This window comes from Mixophyes fleayi, chromosome 3 (genome assembly GCF_038048845.1).
Source record: "Mixophyes fleayi isolate aMixFle1 chromosome 3, aMixFle1.hap1, whole genome shotgun sequence".
Classification (NCBI taxonomy): domain Eukaryota; kingdom Metazoa; phylum Chordata; class Amphibia; order Anura; family Limnodynastidae; genus Mixophyes; species Mixophyes fleayi.
The window spans coordinates 273,899,351-273,918,211 of record NC_134404.1 but is presented as its reverse complement, the minus strand read 5'-3'; the positions used below and the strand labels follow the sequence as shown (position 1 = coordinate 273,918,211).

At 38.6% G+C, this 18,861-nt stretch overlaps 1 protein-coding gene across 3 annotated transcripts in view; it reads right to left on the bottom strand.

Moving 5' to 3' along the window:
• Positions 1-17,932, bottom strand: part of PLEKHG1 (pleckstrin homology and RhoGEF domain containing G1) — a 188,652-nt gene extending 170,720 nt beyond the window's left edge. For all 3 annotated transcript variants that reach the window (XM_075203613.1, XM_075203614.1, XM_075203616.1), the window contains exon 1: positions 17,693-17,932. The gene's annotated coding sequence lies outside the window, so the exon portion shown is untranslated. The remainder of the gene's footprint in view (positions 1-17,692) is intronic.
• Between the last annotated feature and the right edge of the window lie 929 nt (positions 17,933-18,861).

Below are 18,861 nucleotides of genomic sequence, written 5' to 3'. Positions count from 1 at the left end.
GTGATCGCGGAGCCGCGTCCCTCCTCTCCTCTCTGCTCCATTCACACTGACTGTCGGGTGTGACGTTATCAAGTCACGCCCGACAGTCAGTCAGTGAGGGGCGCCGCAGACAGTCACAGGACCAGGCAAGATAAGAAGACAGAAGAAAAAAAAAGAAAAGAAAGAAGCTAACAAAAGGTAAGTAAAGAAACGGAGAGGCAAGGGGAGGAAAGGGACAGTGCTATAAATAAGTGGGGAGACAGGCACAAATTAAAAAAAGAAGGGTGAGGGAGGCACAGATTAAAAAAAGGGGGAGAGAGGCACAGATTAAAAAAAGAAGTGGGGAGAGAGCCACAGATTAAAAAAAGAAGGGGGAGAGAGGCACAGATTAAAAAAGGAAGGGGGAGAGAGGCACAGATTAAAAAAAGAAGGGGGAGAGAGGCACAGATTAAAAAAAGAAGGGGGGGAGAGGCACAGATTAAAAAAAGAAGGGGGAGTGAGGCACAGATTAAAAAAAGAAGGGGGAGAGAGGCACAGAGAGAAAAAGAAGGGGGAAGAGAGGCACAGAGAGAAAAAGAAGGGGGAGAGAGGCACAGAGTGAAAAAGAAGGGGGAAGAGAGGCACAGAGAGAAAAAGAAGGGGGAAGAGAGGCACAGAGAGAAAAAGAAGGGGGAGAGAGGCACAGGGTGAAAAAAAGGGGGAGAGAGGCACAGAGTGAAAAAGAAAGGGGGAGAGCAGCATGGAGGGCGCAGTGTGAGCATAAGGGGGCACAGTGTAGTTGTGATGAAGGGGCACAGTAATGTGTGTGTGATGGCATAGGGAGTTTGTTGCAATGTAGTGTGTGTGAGGTAGGTGGTGGCTAATTAATGGGTGCTATTTTGTTTGTAGGGTGATGGTGAGGCAATTTAATAGTGGGGACTATTAATTTAAGATGGGGTGGTTTGGGGGCTAGTGAATGTGGGGGTGTGTTTGAGGAGAATGAGGTCTTTTTATTAAATGTGACTATGAATTATTTAATGGCAGTGATGGTTGCGGGAAATAGGTATTGCTAGGCTGTTTGCAGGAAGGGAAATAGGTTTATTTATTAAATGTGAATACTATTATTTCAATGTTGGAGCTGGAGGAATGCCTAATTATGAATCATGGGTGCTATTGATTTAACGCTGCGTCTGGCTGTAATTTTCTAAATGTAGCCATTTTTTTTTCCAAATAGGTCCTCCAACATTCCAGGATCCAGACAAGCTGCAACTAAATAAACCAGCAGCCACAGGTGGTGAAAGTGAGAAGAACAGGTAGGAGAGAGCAGCAGAGTGTGTGAAATGTTGTGTTTCTAATAGGGAAAATGACAATTTTTGGTGAGTGTTGTGCCCAATGTAAGGTGCAGGCCAAGACTGAACTCTTTCTGTACACACTGCATTCTTTCTATCTACACTGTGGTGCTAGATGTCTTGAAGGTCAGGAGTGCTTGGACATATGTCACGCTCTGGTGAATTCAGAACCTAGTGATTTTGATGTGCTAGCCACGCCCCAATGGCCAATTGCCACGCCCCCAATTGTATGACCAAACCCCCGAAAAATGTTTTTTTTAGCTTACTCGACTATGAGGGGGGCCCCATGAATTTGTTGTACCGGGGACCTGAATTTCTCTTGGCAGCCCTGTTAATAGCAGCAATGTAACTGTGGCCATTTGAAGTGACGTCAATCTCAGTGCCTGTATGTTTCTTTATCGGAATTTTTTTATGTCAGTTTTCCTGCAAGTCAGATTTGCGCCTTGTCAGTAATGACAGCAGTTGGAATTGTTCTATGAAGAAGTCTCAATTCCTCCATGTCGCTAATTACAGCAGTCGGCATGTTCATTCTCCTCTCACTGTTGTCGGAATGGAGTCTGTCGGAATAATGACTACCATCGGTCTCCACATAGAGATAATGGGCCTAATTAGAGTTAGTAGCAAATCCATATTAAGGGTGCAAATTTGCATCAGGACAAACCATGCTGCGATGCAATGAATGAATTTTCTTTCATGTAGGCCTAATACTGCCTCCTTCTGCATGTAGCACCAAAACATCTTGGATATCTTCATTTTTAAAGTGCAATTTAGAGTTGAGTTAGAAAACGCCCTCTGCCTCTCAACTCTAAATCTGTGTACACATTTTAATTTTGCCAAGGTGCAACATTACACATATGAGTTGGATTTAGCCTAACTCTATATAAAGTGTGTGGAAAAAAATATTGTACAAAAACAACGCATAATAGTTTTCATCCATTTCTTTGCTTTATTTATGACAGAGGAGCAGCTTGCCATTATTTGCAAACGTCTGCACCATAGAAAACTTTAAACTGTCTTTGTCACCCCCTTGGAGATTTCACTTATTATATAAATACTGATGACAAATGAACCGGTCATATATGTTATGTTGCAAGTGGAAAGAGCCACCAGTCACCTGCAACTGATTTCCTGTATAGTAAAATACAGCAACTATTCATCTGGCTACGGACTCCTACAAGTTACTGTGAAGACTTAGAAGGTTGCTTCTGGTGCTTGTTCCTCTGCCAGAAAAAACAGAATTCCTTCACTGATCCAAACTCCACAATGTTTTGCTTAGAGCCGCAAACTCATTTATGTAAAATAGTCTATGTTTTTTAAGACGACCCCCTCAGTCTGGCACAAACATAATACACATGGTACATAAGGCCAGTTCACACTTTCAACCTTTTACGCTAAACTGTCCCCTTATGAACACAAACACAGTGATATTTATAAAAAAGAAAAAAACTCAAGACAATTTTTCATAAAAGCTTTGGACTCTACATGTCGACTTCAACAGAGGAAACACTGTTGAAACATTTTTCTAAGACGCTTTGATGTTTGCAACTAATGGTTATACAAGATAAGCTGCAATATTTAGAAATTTCAAAGCACATCTGGGTTACATTGATAGAGCTGTTATTCTGTATGCATAAAGAAACGTCAAACGTTTTAAGTTAGCAGATGAAAAACAAATTTAGCATCCTAATAAGCATTCTCTAAACAAGGTGTACATATTTGGCTGAGTATTAACTATGTTAGACTACATATGTATGAATAGGCATCTGTCCTCAAAATGCCCTATAACAGTTTGATGAGAATCGATTGAATCATTAACAGGCATGTTTATCCTTCGATAGGCGGTAGAAAATCCCTTATCACCACAATTTACCAAAAGAAATACATTGGGGCAACTGAGTGATACTCTGCCAATAGAATACAAATATTAAAAAAAGATACAAAATGCATTAATCTGTAATTGGGGCGTTCTGCAGTAGCGCTCTGGTTTTGCTGGTTTTGGAGATTTTCCATTATTGCTGGACTGCTACTTCGCTGGCATACGTTTCTCGAACATTTTCTTGACTTATCCTTGAAGAAGCCCTCTATGTTAGGGGGAAAACGCGTTGGTTTATAGCACACACAATCACGCAACTTGTACTTTTGCTCTAAAAATGGCAATAACAGAATAACTCTAGCCAAACCGGAGTGCTACTGCAGAGCCGCCAAATACCAATACCTGCTGACGAGATCACAAAATCATCACAGTGGAAGAAGGGAGAAAAATATGAGGGGAAATCTACACCTCCAAATAAGAATAATCTTGATATTTATGACCACACTCAGCCTAGGGCCTCCATTCGTGGAGGGAAGATAGGACAAAACACAATCAATCTATCCAGGAATCCTAACAGCAACTGGGATTTCAACGGAGACTGCAGACCCTTATCATCATCATCATCATCATTTATTTATATAGCGCCACTAATACAAGTATATTATAAGTACAGTGAGCTCATTCACATCAGTCCCTGCCCCAAAGGAGCTTATCGTCTAAATTCCCTAATATAGACACACACTCACACACAGACACAGAGAGACTAGGGTCAATTTTGATAGCAGCCAATTAACCTACCAGTATGTTTTTGGAGTGTGGGAGGAAACCGGAGCACCCGGAGGAAACCCACGAAAAAACACAGGAAGAACATACAAACTCCACACAGGTAAGGCCATGGTCGGGAATCGAACTCATGACCCCAGTGCTGTGAGGCAGAAGTGCTAACCACTAGGACACTGTGCTGCCCAGCAAATATATCAGTGTACCATTGGTTATGACAATTACCTACACTTTGATCTATACTAGATATCACTTGAGAAATATTACAAATCAAGCCTTAGGATAAGGACTTACTGGTCTGAACACAGGGCCCTATACTATCTGCAAAGAAACATATTGTATATAACAGCAATTTGAAAAATTCAGATTGTTATTTTGACTGTAAGACTGTTAACCTTTTATACTATGTGATAAGTAAAGTGTATATGGAAAAATTACATCCCCTGTTTTTTTTCCCATATAACTGCATTGATATACACACACACACACACACACACACACACACACACACACACACACACACACACACACACACACACCGCCAGGTTGCAATCACACCGCACTAGAGGATCATAAATATTACTGACAAAGGGTGTCAAACAAATCACCTTATGAATTCCTATAAAGGGCATTAGGTATCCCTTTTTAATGTTTATTTTTCATATTAGGTGAATCAAGCTAACTGCTATTTGTTTGCTCTGTGTTACCAGTGCACCTTGTTATTAAATACCCCCCTCCCCCGCTCCACCCATTATGGCCATTGTAAAATATTAATATTTTTATATTTATTTACTAGCCTTTAAGGCAGTGATGGTCAACTTGAAATAGGTGGAGGGAAGTGCCATGAATTTGGGATCATGTCTTTTTCCACTGGTGATGTGAGCTTAGTTTGGTTGTGTGGTCGGTGTGATCAGTCTCCATAATTACATCAAGGGTGCCGCCAATACTTCAAGTGCCCGTACACAATCAAAGTAAAATATGTTTTGAAAAGTCTCCTTTAGAGAAATAATATGTCTTTTGAACCTACAAAAAAAATTCCAGAAAAAACAATGGTGCCATTGTACAGGGTAGATGCATTCATAAAGTGTAAGGGTGATAATTTAATACCTCACTAACCATACAACACCTTTAAAAAGAATTTGGCACAGTCAGGTAAGCTAATCAAAGGACTGAATAAGTAGCTGCAATGATGAAAGACTTTTCGGGGAAGAAAGCAGCACAATTATCCAAAAATATTTTACATCGGATTAACCGTAAACTAAACTGGACATGTGTTGAAGGTAAAGGCCACCTATATTAAAAAAGTCCATTGAGATTCATTAACATTGACATGTATGTGTTAAATAGCTATTAAATGAACACACATACATCTGACTGAAGTGAAGAGCGGTGTAGAGCAGCGTTGGACTGGGGAATGCAGTGATCAACAGTAATGATCAACAGTAAACATAGCTACAGTGTCCCACTGTACAATCAAAAATATATATCTTATATAGACCTCCATAGGATCCCTTCTTCTGTTGCTCCGAAATGATCAGAAATCATCACAGAGGCTGCCCAGCAAAGGTTCCCAGTAATAGTAAGTAAAGACACCCTGCTGAACTGAACAAATGGTTGGGGAATAAACCCTATATTGACGTTCTACGGGTAAATGTATCAAGCTGAGAGTTTTCCAGCGGGTTTGAAAAACCAATCAGATTCTAGCTATCATTTATTTAATACATTCTACAAAATGACAGCTAGAATCTGATTGGTTGCTACAGGCAACATCTCCAATTTTCAAACCCGCCGGAAAACTCTCAGCTTGATACATTTACCCCCTAGTGTGAGAAAGGTGGGATGCTTCAAAACAACATAATATAATGTAACAATCAGTTTTTAAGATGAACTGTTTCATTCAGTCAAGGTTATTACAATTGGACACAAATCAGAATGCAGTGATAAGGATGATTTTGTTTATATCTTGGCAATAAAAAAAAATTATTTATCGACGCAATAAAATGATGCAGGGGCCCGGAGCGATAAGGGTTAACTTACTCAGTTCCACTGATAAAAAAATATATTAAACATTTTTTTTAAAAAAACCCAAAACATAACATTTCAAGCATTAAAAGTGGCTTTATTCCATTAATATGTTATTGCCATCCTGAGATGGCTGTAACAGAATAAATATTGTGTTGGAATTCTCAATTTTCAGTAGTAGCTACAGAGAAGTTACATAGGCAATACTGTTTCAGCATCACATTACATAAATTATATCATTCATCTATATAGCGCCATTAATTCCACAATGCTGTACAAAGAAAATTTGTCACTCACATCAGTCCCTGTCCCATTAGAGCTTACAGACTAAATTCCCTAACACACACACACATAGACTAGGGTCAAATTGATAGCAGCCAATTAGCCTACTAGTATGTTTTTGGCATGTAGAAGGAAACCCACGCAAATACAGGGAGAACATACAAACTCCACACAGATAAGGCCATGGGGCCTGAATCATTAAGGATCTTAACTTGAGAAACTTCTTATTTCAGTCTCCTGGACAAAACCATGTTATAATGCTAATTTGCACCCCTTGCATTGTAACATGGTTTTGTCCAGGAGACTGAAATAAGAAGTTTCTCATGTTAAGATCCTTAATGAATCAGGCCCATGGTCAGGAATCAAACTCATGATCCCAGTGCTAACCACTAAGCCACCGTGTGCCCATTCTTGAAAGGCATTAACCAGAAAAAAATAAAAAAAGTCTAAGAATAGACATAAATATTAATATAAGTAATTGAAGCTTTATCACATTCAAATTCTGTAGTTATTAAATTGTGAAAAATAATATTTCAACATTTGGATCTGCGCTAGTATAAAATAATCCATGAGCAAATCTGTACAAGATATACTCCGTGGCAGTGGGGGGTTCTTAGGGTATGCCATCCATCGCGCTCTCTTTGAATAGTTTGTATTGAAATCCAGACAAAAATTGTGGCAAGAGATTAGAAGGACTGCCAAATGAAATTTAGTAACATGCAACACAATTAATTCATTTAAAACTACAAAGGACATTTTTTTACATTCTTGTTTCAAAGACCTTCACTTGTTGATGTATAACACAAATTATATTGTTTCATTTATTATGTTATAAACCTAGAACTTCTATTCTAACAAGTCGCCTGTTGTTGATACACCAAGCATGACTAACAGGCTGAAAATCTGCCTGCAACCTGAGGCAATCATAATGTGCCATACACGCTAGAAACAAACATCCTACATTGACATTTGAATATACACCTCTGAGATCAACATAACTCATTATTTCATCTTATGCAAAAGTTAACTGATTGGACAGAATTATTTTTGTGGCAAAGCCCTAAGCACACATGTCTAACAGATTTAGACTCAGGAAAGGTTTATCAAACATTTGCTGCTGATTAGGTAAGGGATTACTAAGGACATGGCTAAGCCTGAAGCCAATCCACAGAATGGAAATGTACTACTGGTGTAAACAAAAGGAGAATTGAGCCAAGACAACCAATACTATGCTCATGTTACACCAAATGTAACTCCACTGAATAGTCTCAGATTCAGCTCTATGACTCTTGAAATAGTCCCATGGATGGCAGATGGAAAACACTGAGTACTTTTCAGTCCTGTTTGTTTTTACAGGACTTCAAGCTAATTTTTGTCTTAAACTAACATAGCTAGCAAAAAGAAACAGTATTATAAAATTGTGACAGTGGGCCTGATTTGCTAAGGCCCTCAAGGTGAATGAAAATTGTGTTATTTTAAAAATGCACGTAAATAGGGCATACAACTAGGAGCGGATCAGAAGATACATCTCTTGTTGAATACAGGTCTAGGTACGCTCAGGCTTAGCAGACAATACATTATAGGATACGTCCAATACATAAGTGGAATATAAAGTCCCAAAAGAACGCACAGAAAAAAATAAAAGAATTCAACCATTGATACATGTTAATAATATAGTCCTTAATGACAAAATTGTTAAAAAATAAAGTACATAAAATGCATTTTTACAGTTGCTCCTGATTGACAACACATGTTCTAGCATGTATACACAGCTGTCATCCAGGGGAGGGATGGCACATTTTAGCCTGGGGGGCAAGACATCACTCAGCTGCCTATTAGGACCATTTTAAATTAAATAAAATGCAGGTGGCCCAGTGACCCAGCCCAAGGTAGCCCACTAGGGGACAGGCCCGGGAAGGGGCAGATGCCCCCCAGCCCAGCCTACCCCTGCCATCATCACTAGTAATGGTCACTTACACCAGTGGGGCAGGTACTAATGTGAATGAGTTCTCTGTACAGCGCTGCAGAATCAGTGACGCTATATAAATAAATGGTGATGATGATGATGAGTTTGGCACACCCTTACTGTACATTGACTACGTGCATACGCCCAGTCCCCTCCCCGTTCCACCCATGAAACTGTAGAATATCGTAAGGGTCTGTTGCAGTGAAAATTAATTGGATGTTCTGTTCACTGGCATATAGTCCGGTTCTGGGCAAGCACAGAGCGATTTTATGCAAAATACAAGTATCGGCATTTACATTCCTTAATAAATCAGGCCCAGTATGTGCAAAGATTGATTAGCTGTTGTCAGGCCTCTTATTTGTCAATACAGAAGAATGCATGAGCTTTAAATATTTAAAATGTCAAAGAGAATGAACACAATGGGTCTAATTTTTGACTGAATGGTGCAGTCAGGGCCGTCTTTCCCACTGGTGCAGCCCAGGGGGCCCAGTCGGAGGCAGCAAAAAAACAGAAAAAAAACCTGGAAACAAAAAAAGACAATACTTACCTTGCGGTCAGCTGGCGGTCCGGCTCCCTCCATGGTCTCATCCTCCGTGCGGCGCTCGCAGTGCATGTCGGGCAACCTTCCCCCTTTCATTTTTGGTCTCATGTCTGCTTTTATGCATGGCAAGATGGTATTTTTCATAGCGGTGCAAATGATAAATCTAGCTATTTGGTGGATTGGAGGTTTCCATGTGTATAATGATCTAGTGGCACCGTGTGTCACTGTAGCTCAAAAACAAGACTTTGTTTCTGTGTTAAAGATATTTAAATGATCTACAAGTGGTGGAATTAGGGCAAAGTTGAAGCTTTTGCAGTGACCAAAGGGCAATGTTTTTTAAGGCTAACTCAGAGGTGGCATTAACAACTATTGTCAAAGGGGGGCTTTTCAGACATCCTAAGTACACCAGATGCACCTGACTGGGTGCAAATAAATGATTATAATGTAGTTACTATTACAAACTACACAGGTATGAAACTTCAAATAAAGGCAGATCTGTTTCCACCAAGTGTTTCTGGATAAATGAATGCTTTAATGTTATGTGAGCAGTGTATTGGAAGAAATCAGAAAAAGTTTGATTTAATGAGGGAACGGGGATCCAAATGGGAAAAAAGAAGTAATCAGATCAGACTTTATGTAGAGTTATAAAAGCCAAAGAGTGCAAGAACATATGGTCTTCCTTTAGCCGCATCGTGGAGTGAATCTATTTCATGTAAATGACAGCCCAGCTGCAGCAAACAAGATCTGCATATCTGTGAATGTGAGTTTTGCTGGTTTCTGCTGGTGAGCAGCTTCCAAATGTAGAATTTCATGGCTTATTACACATGTACGTGCAATGATACAAGTTTTACATGTGTATGGGATGAGTAGTCACCGTTAGAAGTAAATATCAAATCACTGTGATATATCCTAGGAGACAGGATGTCTGCTGCAGGAACAATACAAAATGAAAGTCACCTTATGTGTGCTCATGATCATTTTATTGCTGTCTTGTAGAAATATTCCATGCCCTAATTGTAATCCATTGCCAGTGGATCCAGCAATATTGAGCAGTATTTACAGTTTAAAGTATTGTCTTCAATGTCAAATGTCATGTATAATAGACCAGTGGCTTCAGATCAGCATCCTGCCCATCAAATCCTTAGTGTTGTTCACACCTTCGTTCTGCTATACAGTTCTGATTTTACTTAAAACTAAACAAGTGACAAGGATTGCCATGAGCCTTTTAAGAAGCCAAGTGGAGCTGAGTTTAGAAAATATAAACATTGATGAAGGGGTGGTGATGGTTTAAAGGAAACCAGGTATGAAATTAAGGACAAGAATCCTTAATCAGGCTCTGCTTTCATATATGCAACCCGTGACTTGTAGTTGCAAAGTCTTCAAAGTCATCTTGCTCTAATCCATATTTCCTTGTGTTATAGCTCACCCAATTTATTAGAGCAACTTTCTACAATTACCATTTCACTGCTCGTTTCCCTTTAATATAATGGTTAACATTGGTCGGTATGGAAATTTAGAAGTGGTGTTAAGGAAAATGTAAGTGGATAGAGTTTAATAGTTTTACAATCAATGCAGTAAGAGAAGTGGCAATAAACCTAGGACATAAAGCAATTTCTCCAACCCCACCACCTGGTGAAATCATGATGATGATCGCCAACACTAGATCACCGCTTCTGTTTGGTTTATTGTAAATTCACCTCTAAGGCTGCTCGGAGCTTTTATTTGTTATCGATTATACATATACTATAGCATTTTGTGTGTTAAATTAATTTTTTGCCACTTTCATGGGTGCACGAGAAGTTTTCTGTATGTAGGTGTAAGTACGCCTGCTGTAAACCTGGCGAATATGCCACAGATGCAGAAGCTGAAGGAGTGAATATTTTTGCGTGCGCATTTTTAGGCTGTAAATTATGCCCAAGTTGCATTCAACTCTAGCTCAGGCCCTCAGTCTGTCCACTTTTCTCTCCTTTGCCTCTGTAAACTTCTGTTCCTCTACAAATGCTTCCATCTTGCTCTGCCAACCAATGGGGCATATTTAAGAAAGCACGATAGTGCTCTTATCGGGTAATTAAGGTGCCTCCGTGTCCTCCGCAAATTTATGAAAGGTGCACCGCAGCAGATATCGTGGATATCTGCTGCTTTGCACTCCTCTTTGTTTTTGGGAGCAGTCACCATTCAACAGTATGGTGACTGCTCCCGGCTGCAATCTAACAAGTTCTGCAAAAACATTTTTTTCGGAAACTTGTCTTGATAATGTACGCCAGCTGAAGCTGGCATACATTATCAGAAATGAAAAAAATCCAATGCTGTCAGCTCTGCTCCGAAGAGCAGAGCTGGACAGCGCATGTGTGGAGGGATCACATGATCCCTCCCTGTCACTCACCGCTCGCAGAATTGCAGAGACAGAGCGGGGATCTTTGTGCGCATGCGCAATTGAAGGAAGAAGAGGAACGAAGGAGATCTTAGAGACAACGCGTCCCGAAGAGGGGGGTAAGTATGATTTTTTCTATCACTGAAACAGCAGTTTTTCGGAACTGCTGTTTCTGTGATCCGTTTTTAATAAATTTGAGAAATAGTTCAATCCTTATCCATGCGATAAGGATTGATAACTATTTCTCATTTCTGCCGATGATTGATAAATGTGCCCCAATGTGTGTTGGTTGAAATTGAGGTTTACAGCAGGATCAAAGCTGAATTTGCACCATGAATTGGACAATTTAGGGTTCATAAACTATCTCCACTGTTCTGACTTCATACAGTTTGATGGTATCGCAGGAGCACTGTGAGCATGTTTCTGCCACTGCGTGAGATGTTCAAACTCATAAATAAAATCAATGGGCCTGAGTCATTAAGGAGAGCAAAGCAAATAAAAGGAGTAAGTTTGCTCCTGGACGAACCATGTTACAATGCAAGGGGTGCAAACTAGTGTATTATTTTGGACATAAATTAAATACAGGTTGTATTTACTTTTCATGTAGCACACCAATACTTGATAGCTTTATTTTTACACTGGAATTTAAAGGTGATCTAGGACATGCCCTACCCCAACAATAAATCTGCCTCCACATTTTAAATTCACCTCCCCCTCCAATGCAACATGGTTTTGCCAGAGTGTAATGTTACTCCTTTTTTATGCTTTGCTCTCCTTAATGACTAAATAAGTATAGCTGCCCAGGAGATGGCTAGTGTAAAATTGGCATTTATGTGGATATTAAAACTATGGGGCATATTCAATTGTCGGTGGAAACGCTGATAATCTCACGCCACGCGCACTATTACCGTTATTACGGTATTTTTCTCGCTGGATTTCAGCTTGCAGCTCCCTGAGCCGCGAGCTGAAATCCAGCTAACTATTACCGTACTAGCGGTAGTTGTTTTAATGCCGCGGAAAACGGCGACAATTGAATATGCCCCTATATGTCTATAACATACAGTTACATTTGATATATTTTTATATTATGTCTGTTCAAATGTCTGTGTGATGTGTACATCTAATATTTTTGACAATCGGTTTATTTTTTTCCTTACTTTCCTGATGCCTACCCAGTGACCTGTACGTAAAATCCCTTCAAATTTTTTGGTTTACATAAAAACCTCTGTGTAAATATGATAAAGGTTCTTCAGGCAGTGGATACATGCTCTTATTTAATAACGTGCATAATTACATTATATTATAAGCATGTGAAACAGGTTATTTTCGTTTCTGGCTCACATACTAATATTTTATTGTTTTTTACATACTTTTCCTCATGTGTAATGGAGCAATATAAAACCACACTACATCTTCTCAGCAAATTCAAGACATATTTACAGTCAGTACCTGTAATAGCAGGTAAATAATTTCAGGTTTATTTTTAGAATCCAGACAGTGTGATTTAACAAAACAATTAGGCAATGGTTTAAAACACATAGAGATGCAACAAAATCATGATCAATGCCAGTCTGGTTCTTGGAACTAATTATATGTCACATAACATGTAGGCAGCACAATAGTTGGCACTGTTGCTTCACTTTGCCTTGGTTCCAGTTCATCCAAGGCACTAACTGTGTGTCGTTTGTATGTTCTTCTCATGCTGCAGTGTATTCCTCTGGGTGCTCTGGGTTTCTACCACAGTCCAAAAACATACTGGCATGATCTTGGGCCTTGGTGCTTCTACTTATTGAGCTACCACCAGGCTACACGCACAGCCTATGTCTGTGTGACAGTGTAGACCTTTCTAGGCTTGGTGTGCAGCATTGGTGAAAACCAAAACTGTGCATGCAGCCTAGGATGTGTGTGACCATGTGGATTAATAGGAAGGTATAGGTCCACGTATTCACTTTGCCCAGCCTTTAATGTGGCCTAGCTTTGTTTGTGGATAGGGCCGGAACACTACCGACCCCCACCACAATGTGCCACTGCTGGGCCCCTAAGTTAGGCACAGGTACCTTGTACCTACCCTCCTCTTAGTGGTACAGAGTATACATTGTAAGATTCATTGGGATAGGGACTGATGTGAATAACTAACCATTCTCAGTAAAACACTGTGTAATAGGTTTGTGCTATATAAATAAAGGTTTATAATAATAAAGAAATTGACATTTATTATTATTATTATTATTATTATTATTATTATAGTTTATATATAAGATACGAAAAAAATCTGGAGTGCCGTACACTGGGAAAATAAAGCATATAACAAAGACATAGTGGGCCAACAGAGTACTAGACATGCAGGAAGGATAATACTGTGCATAAGACATAATGGGCAGGGCAAATATCAAGTGGTGTAAAGAAGATGCAGGAGGCAAAACACAAGGGCACACAATTGGACATAGTTGGAGCAGACAAGAAGACATAAGGAAGGATTGCCCTGCTCCTGAAAAATTACAATCTATTGAAAGGGGTGAGGCTGAGACAAGAGTCTGTGAGTGAGAATGTGAGTACAATGATGGTGGGGGTAAGAAGAAGACTAGTAGGCTTTGTTGATTGGTTTTTAAAGAGTGTTTAAAGCTTTGGAGGCTAGTGGAAAGCCCAATTGGACATAAAAGGGTGTTCCATATGTGTTGAGAGGCACGGGTGGAGTGTGATGAGGCTGGGGATGTGAGCTAGAGGTGAGGCTGAGATCTTTGAAGGTGAGGGTGGGGTGGATGCTACAGTGAATAAGTAGCCATTGTAGGGTTCGACAAAGCTGGGAAGCAAAAGCAGAAGGCAGAGAGAAGAAAATCAGTATTGAGTTTAGATTGAAGTGGGTTGTGGAAAGGGAGCCCAGGCAAGAGAGGGTTGCAGTAGTTGATGTGGGAGATAAAGAGAGAGTGGATACGAGTTTTGGAAGCGTTATATGCGAGGGAGGATCTAATCCTGGCAATGTTTCTAAGGTGGAGGACATAGGCTTGAGAAGGGAAATTATGTGGTATAGTGCTACCGATGCAACCCATTTGCCATTTTGATCTTTCATATTTGGTAACACTGCATACTGGGAAGTAATATAATATGCTGTCCTTTGTTACTATATGTTACAGCTTTGTGAAATCATGCAGTATATAAGGAAGATACACCACAGTCCTAAAACATACTGGTAAAATATTGGGCCTTGGTGCTTCTACTTATTGAGATACCACTAGGCTGCACGCACACCCTATGTCTGTGTGACTGTGTAGACCCCTCAAGGCTTGGCGTGCAGCATTGCTGAAAACCAAAACTGTGCATATGTGCATACAGCCTAGATGTTGTGCGATAAATGGCTGTTCGACCTGATATTGCATTAGTGTGTAACATAATGATGAGCGATTATCGTTCCAAAGCTCATCATATCATTTCATTTGATTTTTAACTGAACTAAAAATCTTGTTCAATGATGGAATTATGTCGTTCCAATTCTGCAGTGTGTATGCACTCAGGATCAGGATCTCCATACAGTTTACAGAGTCATGATCTTTTCAGTAGATCGTTATGACAGATGAAGAGCAAAAATCTGAAAGAAAATTTGTGAAACGCGTGTACACATGAATCGGCATGCTTACAGGACTTTTTTTTTTTATCAGTTGTTGATAAAATCATCATAGATAACATCAGGAGAAAATTTTCTGTAGTGTGTACCCAGCCTTACAGACTTGCACACAAAAATCAGTAATTGTGGTAAGGGTATCAATAATTAACTATATACCCTTTGAACAACTAGTAGATTAGCAGGTATCCCACCCATTGGTAATGAGATAATTATTGCTCTATTGATCCTTGATTGCTGTATTTTCCAGGCACAAGAGCCTGGAGAATTTTGAATGTAAGCGCAATAAGGAGAAATCATACAGTCTTCAGCCTTTAACACCCTGGCTCAGTTCCGGCTTATCAATTACTCAATCACACACTACTGTGTTCAAATGGAAATGATATAAATGGCTATTGTGTGGAGATGTAAGATATTTTTTAGTTCAAGGCAAATTCTAAAACATTTCTCTGTTTTTATAAATAAACATCATGGGGCACAGTACTTGAAGGCAAATGTGTGACAATTTTATCTATAGACCAGTTTTGATAAATACTTTTGCCACCATACTAAAACAAATGACCTTACATTGTATCAACTGACTGCAAATAGACTACAAATCTTCTATCAATGCAATGCTTATGACAGTTGAAATAAAACATGCACATAATCAGCATTGCAGCATTACAGTTTCCCATTACTCTTGAGAACCTTTCATATTAAACAACTATTATTTCTTGAGAACCTTTCATATTAAACAACTATTATTTATTTTACACGATAGATATAGGAATTTCATAGTGTTGATTATGACTCAACATACTAGAAAATATATTAAAAACCTTATAAAACAATACATGAAAGAAATGCTTATTTTAAACGTTGGGTAGAACAATAGTTCCAAATATAATTCCTATGGGACCTTTAAATATGTTTGGAGGAAATATTGACTTATACAAGGTGTTTGAAATAAAATTGTGTTCTGTCAGTTGCAAGGAGCTAGTAGATTGTGCACTAAAGTGAAATATAGATGCCATTATTTTATATATTTATCAATTTCTATATATGTAAAGAGAATTTTGATATTCATAAAGATGAAAACTTGAGGGTTACATTACATCTATATTAGCACACCTGTGCCTATTTTTATTAAGAGCACCCCCCATTCAGCAATTTCATCATCATTTCATCTGTGCAGATGCTTTGCACAATACTTGAGAAATGTGTTCTGTGATTGAAATGTGCATTGTCAGCAAAAATATGAATGTCACTTTACAGTACTGCTACATTGACATTTGAACCTCCCTCTTAAATTTGAAACATTCCCTATTTCTCTGAAACTTCTGTTTGCTTGTGCCTGTTATTGCTCATCTGTCATCCACAAAAGCAATAGGATAATGAGGATTCTTACATTTCAATATTTTACATATTTAGATTTAAAATACAATGGTTTATCTGTACATATTAATAGACGTATGCCCACTACTGCAAATTTGTGATGTCATAACTGCTACCCCTTCTAACATTGCATGGTATACATTGTATTAACAAAGTAGGTATGTTAAAAAAAAAATCTGAATTATTTAGCTACTATTGGAAACTGTGTCATTGGATAACACTACCTGTAACTTAGCCAAATAAGCAAAATAAACAGAAAAAATATTCTGCTTATAAATATGGTACGTGGAATACAAATTGATAACAGTCATTACTTAAAAAGCCTATTCATTAATCAACAGAATAGTGTAGGATGAATGTTGCGACCTTGATCCATCACATATCTCAGGTCAGCATGGAATAACATGCATCATTGATCAAGATTTTCATCTTCCATCCTGAATATTTAAAATGGAAATTATAAAGTAAATGCCACTAGCACCAGTAGCCGCAACCATGCAATCTCCATATGACACCAGACAATTTATGCTGATAAATGCCAGAGTCATATCGTTAACTTCTAGAAAGGGCTTCTAGTGTATTCATTTCAATTTAATTTGTAATGGATAAACATTCAAGTTCAGCATAGAATACAATGTGAATGTAGGCTTATATACCTAATATATTTTACATACATTTTACATAGTAAAACTGCCTTTCACACACAAGCGCCATAGACAATAAAAATGAAGTAATCGTAATCTTCAAGTGCAATTGCAATTATTACCTGTCTCTCCTCTGCCTTCAAAGGAGATTTGGATTACATGACTCAGGGTTACTGTAAGCCAGCAAGATAACAGACTGAAACTGGACCAATTTACACTGTTTTATCAATACAGGAAGAACACAAACACAGCGCAAGTTCTGAATGTGTTTATTCTAAAACTATAAAAGAGTTAAGAAAATCTAGTTACAAAGAATATGGATAACTTTACACTATGTCATGCACAAGATAATGTGCAATTAAATCTCCCTGAATCTATTCATTTAATGCATCAGCAGTATTGTCATTTTTATACCTGGTTGAGTAAATTACAACTCAAGTTACATGTATTGTGTGCAGGGGGCTCCCTGTCCCAAGATAACTTATAGCAGGACTTGCCTGTAAAGTAATCTTGTTTCAATAAAACAAACATAAAAATATTTTTACATTCATTTGTATTAATTGTTGTCCTTTAGAAAGTTAACAATTTACTGCCAAGAAACTGGGTGTGATGGGTGTTTAATATGCAGCTACTGAATCTATGAACTAAAGATTAGTCTTCGTTTAAAAGAAAATGCAATTGTAAAGCATCTATTGTGTTCGCTAGGATTTCCCTTTATATATAGTTTCCTGTCAGTTCCAAGAAACACTTTAGTTTACAGCTCCAGCAATAGCACTGTATATAGACTGCAGTGGAGCAAGACAGAACCTGTCAGTTTAGAGACCAAATAATCCCCCCACCTTTAAGATCCACTATCTCTTCATCAGCAAGAACATTCATCTCACAACATAATCAGTCTTATTTTTCTATGAGCGATAAGATAAATGACTTTTAGTATGGCTAGGTAATATGCATTAAAAGAAAACTGATTTACCTTTTTATGTCCAACTCTTTATCCATATAATCCACCCTTCCAGAGAAGTCCCAATTAGAAACGAGTAGAAAATCAGACAAACTTCTTTACACTATCAGTCCATCACTTTAGAAAAAGCAATCTGCTTTAATGAGTCTGTTAAATCCTCAATGAAACAATATAATCACATATAGCCAGTATACAACAGGCTTATGATTTCAGCACTGACGCTTCCCAGTCTAAACACCAAAGCACACACTACCATGCAGCCTCTGCTACTGACTCCTGTCCCTCCCCTAAAGCTAGCCCTACCCTCTGCTGCTGCTGCTGCAGCAGCTGATCCACAGAAGAAGCCTACCCCTCCTTTTCCTTCCCTTCCACTCCCCAGCCAAAGGGTTGAGGCTGTAGGATATGTCTCTGGAGAACTGCCAATTCGGAGCAGTCAAATTATTTCTCCAGTCCTTGAGAAGTCAACCACTGTTTTCAAGCACATTTTTTTTGTGTGTAGATGAACAGTTTTACATTTAAATTCTTTATGCTGCTTTATGCTACACAGTTAGTGACTGATATTTCTTCTGGATATTTAACTAAATCATTCTTGTTGCACTGGTCGCTGCAAACATACATTTGTCTAGATCTCAGTGAGGGTCATACAGCTGGTCCTAGAGTAGCATAGTTGCAGGGGTGATACTCTGCTCCCTTTGCACAACAGTGGTTTTATTTGTATGTCAGTAATTTATTATCTACATATTGCAAACTTTTAACCAGGGGTTTGCTTGCTCCCATTAACAAAAACAAAAAGAAATCCGCAAGGGTCAGGTCTATCCTCATCCCTATATTGTTATTTCGTTATTAGTATAGGTGAGGGGGTGCGCTTCCCACTAGCAAACATTGTAAAGAAGAAAAAGAATTGGACACAAGAAGGCACTCCTATCCTATTAGAGAAATGATAAAATACACGGTTTTACACCTTAATTAATTGTATTCTTAAAAACAATTCATAATTTATTCCCTGAGCACACAATTAAAACCTTGGTCCATAAAGGGGAAATATTATAACATAGAGAGAAATGTGTGATTAGAAAGAAACTAGTGTGTATAAAATTGATCAACCCCTAGGTGAGGCCAGTAGGTGAAATCAATAACAATAAGATTTTATACTGTGACAAAATTAGTTTCATTTATTAACA